The sequence below is a fragment of the Pogoniulus pusillus genome, chromosome 10 (genome assembly GCF_015220805.1).
Source record: "Pogoniulus pusillus isolate bPogPus1 chromosome 10, bPogPus1.pri, whole genome shotgun sequence".
Lineage (NCBI taxonomy): Eukaryota > Metazoa > Chordata > Aves > Piciformes > Lybiidae > Pogoniulus > Pogoniulus pusillus.
The window spans coordinates 9986140-9995052 of record NC_087273.1 but is presented as its reverse complement, the minus strand read 5'-3'; the positions used below and the strand labels follow the sequence as shown (position 1 = coordinate 9995052).

General features: G+C 43.7%; 1 long non-coding RNA gene across 1 annotated transcript; it reads right to left on the bottom strand.

Annotated features, from left to right (window-relative positions):
• Positions 1 to 358: 358 nt before the first annotated feature.
• On the bottom strand, positions 359 to 5704 carry LOC135178982 (uncharacterized). The gene is made up of 3 exons (XR_010303810.1): positions 5589 to 5704; positions 5031 to 5239; positions 359 to 593 (listed from the first exon to the last, which is right to left on the bottom strand). It is a non-coding gene; the product is annotated as an uncharacterized LOC135178982 (long non-coding RNA).
• Between the last annotated feature and the right edge of the window lie 3209 nt (positions 5705 to 8913).

Genomic DNA, 8913 nt, shown 5'->3' with positions numbered 1-8913 from the left:
CACTTCTCCTACAATCCTCATTCAACTGCAAGTGCTTCTTTCTGGGTAGAAATAAATAACGCAATGAGTATCCTTGCTGAGAAGATGGTTTGATGTCTGTTGAGAAGTCTGGGCTCTGATATTGCAGATCTAATTTACAGGAAATGGGTTATCTAATAAAAGCTCATTCCAGAAGTGTCAGGATTGGAAGGGAGGAGGATGGGTCGTTTCTCATAAGGAAGTGAGGCATTACTGATTCTAACAGTGTTAAAAAATAAACCATTACTTTTCTTCTGCCTCCTTCCTAGGCTGATAGATTAATATCACTGCCTTTGTTCTACCTGTTCTTCCACTTCACCACTATCTCTGAAAGACAAACTGATTCCCTTTTATTCTGTTCCTGTCTTTGTGCCACCACTCAGCAGAGATCAATACAAGGACAACAACACTGCCTACCTACTTCTGTGACTCCATGATCTGTACCTTGTTGTTTGGATTCAGTGAGGAGACTGGCTGGGTACACACCTGGGCAGTCACAAAGTCAGATCAATGAATATGTGATCCAGTCCTGGATAATTTGCTGCGTGGACAGAGTTCTTTGGTTGCTCAGACACCTAGAACAAGACAAGCCAGCAGGAGCTGGGCCAGCTCTACTTCAGCAGAGGTAAGGTGGGAGTGTCACAGAGAGTCAGCATTCCAACTCGTGGTTTAAAATGTGAAATGGAATACAGATTGACACATTAGTGACTACTAATCCAGAGTAAGGTGAAAAAACTCTACTCTTTAACTCTGTGTTACCTCAATTACAGAAACATCCAGGTAGGAAAAGACCCTCAGGACCACCAAGTCCAACCTATAACCCTACTCTACAAGATTCGCCTTAAACCGTATCCCTAAGCACCACATCCAAACGACCCTTAAACGCATCCAGGGTGACTCCACCTCCCTGGGCAGCTCATTCCAGTGCCTGACCACTCTCCCTGTGAAAAACTTTTTCCTAATGTCCAACTCATTGAGTCTCATTTTACATTCAGCAGTAACCCCCCTGAGAGGTTGTGAAGTCTCCTTCTCTGAAGACTTTCAAAACCACGTGGATGTGTTCCTGTGTCACCTGCTCTAGCAAGGGGTTGGACTCAATGATTTCCAGAGCCTCCTTCCGACCCCTCCAATTCTGTGATTCTATGATACACCTGTCCAGTTGTCAGTAACCTACCCAGTCTATGAACCAGATACAGCCAAGCATTCCCCACTGCTGTAGCCAAAAGCTCTTCACAACCTTAAATTAGAAAGCATCAGCCATTGTGGAAAAATTAAATCACTCTACCACAAAACATAGAATGCACCAGCTCTCTTCTCTCAGGTGGCCAGCACCAGAACGAGAGGACACAGCCTCAGGCTGCACCAGGGGAAATTTAGGCTGGAGGTGAGGAGAAAGTTCTTCCCTGAGAGAGTCATTGGACACTGGAATGGGCTGCCTGGGGAGGTGGTGGAGTCGCCGTCCCTGGGGCTGTTCAAGGCAAGGTTGGACATGGCACTTGGTGCCATGGTCTAGCCTTGAGCTCTGTGGTAAAGGGTTGGACTTGATGATGTGAGGTCTCTTCCAACCCTGATGATACTGTGACTTCTAAAAGTTATCTAGTCCAACTAGATCAGGTTGCTCAGAGCCACATTAAGTCTGACCTTGAATGTCTCCAGAAATGGGGACTCCATCAGCTCCCTGGGCAACATCTTGCTGTGTTCTACCACCCTCAGAGTAAATAACCTCTTCCTAATGTCCTTTCAAGATGAAAAGGGATTGTGCAATTTAAAATCACAAGGGCAGGGGAAAGACCTTTGCTCTCATCTTCTAGACTTCACGTCAAGAGTTTCAGACCACCAATATCTATTTGACAAAGAAGTAGAATAAAGGTCTGAATTTCCCCACCATTTAAATTCACCTATGGGGATAGAAGTGTTTTAGAAATTCCCCCCAGAGCGGGGGGGGAAATTTGTGAGGGTATTGCCTGCATTCCACAAGCCAGCAGCTCTGGGGTTAGCAAAGCAGGCAGCTGTGAGGTGGTATTTGGAGTAAGACAAACAGAACTAAAAATGGTAATGTGGTTTGCTGTGAGATTTAATAAAAGAATCCAAACAAACAACAAACCCCAGGTGAATTTGCTGGAATTGGAAAGGTTAGAAATATTAGAAAAATGGCAGAAAAGGCTAATAGAGCACATGATGTCATTTTATGGCCTACCCCAGCTCCTTCTCTGTCCTTTAAAAGATAGAAGCATCTTAGATTTGGAGGGGCAGGAGAACACAACAAGGAGATGACACTTTTGTGCCATTACCTGCTGCTTCTCCCCTCTCGTTGCTTTCTGATTTGCAGTGTCTACATGAGAGGTTCAAAAATTGAAATCTGGATTAAGGTATTAAAGAATTTCTGGGGAACCTCAGCAGAACTTCCTTAGCATTCCTTCACAGTGACATTAAAATAAAGAATTTTTTGATTCATGGAAAATTAGAAGGAAGATGGTGACTGGAAAAATGGGCACTTTAACTTTTTTTGGCTTTCTTCTTCCACACCAAACCCAAACAAAACAGAGAAAAACCAAGCCAAACCCCAAATCAACCAACAAAAAACCCCAAACAAACCAACCCCAACCCAAACCAGCCTAACCCATGTGACTGAAATAGAAAACTATTGATGAGATTTCTCTGAGAGAAACAGAAACTCTACCTGCAGACCAGATCTGGATCTGACAGAGGACCATGTGTTTCCTGTACCTACTTAAAGAAGAATGGAATAAAGCAGAGAACTTTGGTTGATGAAACTGGAGTGCAAGGAAATGGTCAAGGGCAAATGGTTGAATGGAACTGGGAAAAAGATCTTCCCTTGAAGGGTTGTCAAGCCCTGGACCAGGCTGCCCACCAGGGAAGTGGAAGAATCCCCATCCATGGAGGTATTTAAAAGTCATGTAGATGTGGTGCTGAGGGACACAGTTTAGTGGTGGACCTGGCACTGCTGGGTTAACAGTTGGGCTTGATGGTCTTAAAAAGTCTTTTCCAACCGAAACCATTCAATGATTTTATACTTCTATGAAGTAGGGGAACTATTAATAAAAGTCCTATAACTCTAGAGATTACTTTGTCCTTCTCACTCCAATTTTGTTCACTGGGCAAGTATTCTTCCTCTAATAAAAATGAATACATGCTAAGTCTCCAGTGGGTGCAATTCAACATCATCTAGTACAATTAATGCACCATCCCCCTCGCAATAATGTCACTGAAGCCAAACTTCCATGCTTTATATTAATGCCATTTAAATAGGCAATCCACAACATATGGTGATGCTAAATGGAGGAGATGAGTCACGGTCTCAGTGATGGTTTTTCACACAGAGGAACAATTAAGCACATCACTACTGACAGAATCATGAGAATAACTTAAGCATCAAGTTTAAGCAATGTCCACGCACATTTGAGATGATCAGCTGAACAAGGCCAGTGGGTGAGTCAGTGGACTGTGCCTAGGGAAATACTCCAGAGAAGAGATGCTGACCAAAAAAACAACATAAGGAGACTGGATAATCCATCTATAAACAGATCTGAGTATAAGGTGGTGCACAGCCATACTGTCTCCAGAAGGTTACAACTAGAGAGATGGCTTTCGCCACAGCCCCAAATGTTTCCCGTTCTAATTCATATGACAAATCATTAACAAAGTCTCCTGCCTGAGCAGCAACTTACCTAAGACCAAGATGGGACTTTTCCCCCTATGTTTCTTTGCATTTTCAGGAAGTTGTTGCAGCTATCAAAATGATGGAGAAGAAAGGATCCTCATGGTCAAAATGCCTGGAGCTTGTGAGTTAGAGAATTACATTTAATTTCCCAGCTGTTAGAGAGTAGGAATCTGAAACTCCCTGCTGCTAGTACCCCATCAAAGCAGCAAAGATGATAGCACTGGGTGGAGAAGAATACTAAATTTTGATAGAATTTTCTACTAAAACTTAGATATAAAACCCCTGTCCTGGGATACCCCAAATTCCTCTCGTCCAACTCTCACTCCATGGGTTTGAATGGGACAAGAAAGGTGTGAAAGCCTGCTTCCCCCTCCCTGCAGACTTGAAGGGGGGCAGCAAAGGGTGCATTTCTGCACGTGGGCTGACTCATGTGGAAGCCCCTGCTGGAATCAGGCAGGTGATTGGCTGGGTTTTCACACCCAGTATAAATGGGAAATGGACACTTTGTCTAGAAAAAGGAAAAATAGAGCAAGGGTTCCTGCCTTGAGAGTCCCCTGCCACTGCAAAGGACAAGTTCCTGCCATGACTGGACTGTCCCTGCTTTTAGACAGCTCCTACCTTTTGTACGGCTCTTGGTTTTATCCTGTCCCTGCTTTGGGATGGTTGTCCCTGCTTTTGCACCCTTTTGTGCAAACCTGCAGGCTTGGCAAGCCTTGAGGTCCTTTGAGAGATGGCAACATCGGGACCGCCCTCCCTCAGACCCTATCAGTAGCCAGCTTCCTGGCTGCCTCCTGGACTGGAGGACCCTAGCAGTTTTGGCTCTCCCCTGCCACTGTGAAGGCAGCATTGTTCCACGACCATCCTACTCAGGAAGAAGTGCTTGAGCCATTTCTGAGTTTGGCATCTCTGTGACTTGTCTTGGACTTCTGTGGCATGGACCTCTACTATTGAATATTGCCTGCAATGTCAGAGGGCTGCTCCTGCCAAAGAATCCAGTAAGGGATCACTGCCAAATGCTTCCTTCACCTCTGTGAGTAAGATTTTCCCTTAGTCTTCTACTCAGGCTGATTCATAGTGGGGTAAAGCTGTGTTTATAGCTTAGCCTTTTCCATCTCCTGACTTCCTAAATAGGTAAATTTATCTATAATATCCTTTTTTTTTTTTTTTTGGAAGGTATTCCCAATCAAACTGAATTTGTTAATAAACTAAACCAATTTTTTGTATATAGCTTTGGGGGCAGGGTTCCAGGAAAATAAAATAACATCAAAAACAACCCAAACAACAAACCAAACCACTCAAATCCAGCACATGGCAGGAAGTAGTACTTTACCTGATTCCCAGGTTTTGGTGTCTCAGGAGCAAGTCTCTCTTTTGGTCTTCTCCTGTTTCTGCACCTGCATTTGTGCACCAGTGACTCTCAGTTTTGGTCCATTTGCTTGCTTCTTCTCACTCTCTGAGCTGTCAGCACCTGGCTGCCCCCAGCTGGCCATTAGGTCAGTATAATGCTTGGACATCTGTCCCTTGTATCCTTGAGTTTTTCTATCAAGTAGAAATAGAAAATATTTCAACACAAATATTACACAACAAATAGAAGCTAATGAGTACCAGGATACCCTTGATGAAAGCAGTTGACAGCTCAGTGGGCATTTATATGGCAGGTGTGTCAGAGCAAGGCTTTCCCATAGAGAAAAACTGGAAAGAGGGAAAAAAACCCACCTATTTATTATCATTAATGCATATTTTTACAACAGTTTAAGGAGGAAGAGAATGCAAAAAGCCCCAACAGCAAGCTGCTATTGAAGGACAAGGACCATCAGCTACAGATTTTACAGTCTTTATTTCTTGAGAAATCATTGTATCATTTAGGTTATGAAAAATAGCCACATACTGCTTCCACAGGTTTGCTTTTATCCTGGTTGCTCTTCACTAGAGACAATTCAAACTCCTCCAGGCTGGCCAATGAAATGTTCTCCCTGACCATTTCATGTAGATGCTGTTAAGGACTGACACTGTAAACCTGGTAGGTGATTTATGAGTCTCCAGTACCTTGCTCTTCATCTCTTCCCTCTCCCCCTAGATTTTTAAATCAACTGCTCCTATAACAGAAAAACACTCAACAAATGAAGAGGATGTAACCAAGTTCTACTAAGAGCTAAATTGAAACCTCATGGCCATAAGAAATCAATGGCTGCTCCTCAGTACTGAGCTGAGGGCCCAGAGTGTGGGCAAACCACACACACATCTTTGGGCTTCACAGCTACCTCTGTCAACTTAAGGAGAGAAAGCAGAAAAACATTGCCCACGCTGCTCCTGCAGGCACAGTAAGCAGACTACAGCATTAGATAATTTCCATCAATATTCTTCTCCAGAAGTAGATACTAGTGGTTGGAAGGTCTTGAAATCTAGATGAAAGCAAAAGTCTTTCCCCTGTTCTTGTGATTTTTAAGCTGCACAGTTCCTTTTCATCTAGATTGGACATCAGGAGGAAGTTCTTTACTCTGAAGGTGATAGGAACACTGCAACAGGTTGCCCAGTGAGGTGGTGGAGGACCCCAGCCATGGAGACATTCAAGGTCAGGCTTGATGGGGCTCTGAGCAACCTAATCTAGTTGGGGATGTCTGTGAAGGGATGTAGGACTGGATGACCTCTAGAGGTTCCTTCCAACCCAGTGCATTCTATGATTCTATGATCTTGTCTGATAACAGGTGACCATCCTGGGTAGACTAAACCAGTCACTTCAAGCTGCCTACACATCAAAGTAGTGTGATCTGCTTCCCCACTGCACCACCTCCAAAACATTCACATGGCCAAGAGCTCCAAAGATGTAATAAAAAAGCCAACTCCTCATCTGGTTATAATCAGGATAATAATCCCACAGAAATATCCCTGAAGCTCCTATAACAATTCTTGAGCTCTGGGTGGAAAGACATAAACAAAACCCACGGTCTTCAGATGCTTAGATGTACACTATTTGATAATAAGGATTTACTCCCAATTAACAGGTTCAGAAGAGGGATGATTAAAGAAGAGAAAGCTCAGAAAATAATCAGCACTAATTATACTAATGCTGCCACTGCAATTAATCAGTTTTGCAAGCTGCAAAACAGAGATAAAGAGCCGTAAGATCTAGAGATGAAAACCCACAATGTATAAGCTGTGGCTCATCATTATCCAAAACACCACATTAACACCAATTGCTCCTGGGGATGGATTGGCTTTTGACCCCTTTCTCCTGGCAGATTAAGGTAAGAGGCTGCTCTGTTCTCTGTGGTTGGTGTTGCCCTGACACTTTCTCTCTCCCATCTACCAGAGATGTGGCCCTCTCCTTGTCTTGTGGCCAGCAGGTTGAATGAGGTGATTCCATGTCTCTGCTCTGGTGAGACCTCATGTGGACTACTGTAGCCAGCTCTGGAGTCCTTAAGAAGGATGTGAACCTGTTGCAGTGGGTACAGAGAAGGACATGAAAATGATGCAAGGGCTGGAACCCCTCTGCAGTGAGAACAAAGAGTTGAGGTTCTTCAGCCCGGACAAGAGAAGGTTCCAAGGAGACCTTGTTGTGACATTTCAGAAAGATGGGGACAATCTTTTAGCAAGGCCTGATGTGAGAGGACAAGGAGTGATAGTTTTGAAGAGAGACTAGATAGAAGGATAGAGAGACTAGATAGAAGGAAGTAATGTTTTTTTTTCAACAAGGGTAGTAAGACATTGGCCAAGGTTGCCAAGAAAGGTGGTGGATGCCTCATTCCAGGTCAGGTTGGTTGGGGCCCTGAGCAACTTGCTTTAGCTGAAGATGTTCCTGATTGTTGCAAGAGGGTTGGATTAGAGAGCTTTAAAGGTCCCTTCAACCCAAACTAGTCTGTGATTCTGTGATTAGTCTCGAAGCCTCCATGTGGGCTCTTGGCCTCTTTTATTTCTCCCCCCTCTGATAAATGGGACCACCTAGCATCCCCTTGCTCTCTCTCAGGGGATATCATACCCCAGGAAAATTCAGATGATCCCCAGGAGATATTTCCATTCACTAGCAAAAAAAGTGGGAAGGTTGAGAAAGCAGAAAGTCCCCCATTAGTCCATAATACATCACAGGGATATTGAAGTATCCCAGACACTTATACTGACTGCAGTAACCTCAAAGGACAAATACCATTAACCTAATGCAGGCTTTCATACCCCTATCTGTGCTCTCAAAGAGCTCAAGTGACAGACTGCTGGTATATATGAAGCTATTTTTCAGGAGCTTATAAAGTTCTCTCACACTATGCAGTGGTAAAATACAGTACAAAAACAATTTCACACTGACATGAAAACTATAAATCATAAGGACAGAAATTCAGGGCTGTATCTTTGTCTAAGACAATGTCCTTGAGTCCTCCTGCGATGCTTCTGCAGCAAATGCTCTGCAATAATCTGTGATTTTACATATTAGCTGTAAAGGGATGTTTGACAGAATGGGTGAGTCAACCACTGCTCATCTCCCTTTCAGCATCAGCTCTGCATCATCCCGGCCCTGCAAGTTTAAGGAGTATCCTTAGCACTAGTTGGAAGTAGCCTTCGTAACTTCATTTGTTATTTATGTCTTTACTCAGCTGCAAGAGATTTTCCCCCATAAATACAGAGCAGGGCTCTGAATCTTACATTACAGCTGTAAATCCTCGTGGCAGGCTACATTTTTAGTGATGCAAAAGCTGGCGCTCGTGGGCTCCCTCCCGATAAATACATCAATGTCTGCCTGAACCCCGCCATGGAAATATGGCTTCAATTTTTTTCTTAAAAACAGGGATCAATCATTGTTGCCCTTGCCTAGTCTTTTCTGTCAAATGTTTCAGATGCACTGGAGGACCTGTGCAAAGTTTGAGAGGCGCTTTGGCTGCGTGTCTCACAATGCTGTTGTAGGGCATTGAATTGAGCATCCTTTGAGATACAGGAGGAGGTGATCTGCACTTAAAAGATAAATGTGATTAATGAGAATCCAACCAAGTCAGAAGGCTTTATAAAGCAGTATAAAGGCCTGCCTCGCCTGCAGAATACCCTGTGATCAGGATCTAACAGCACCCTATGCCACTGGGTTCTGGGTGTATACACACACTCACACACAAATATATATATATATATCCCTGGAAGAAAGCACTGAGTCGCAGAAACATTCTGGTTGAAAAAGCCCCTCAGGATCACCAAGTCCAACCATTATCTCTACTCTACAAAGTTCACCCTTAAAC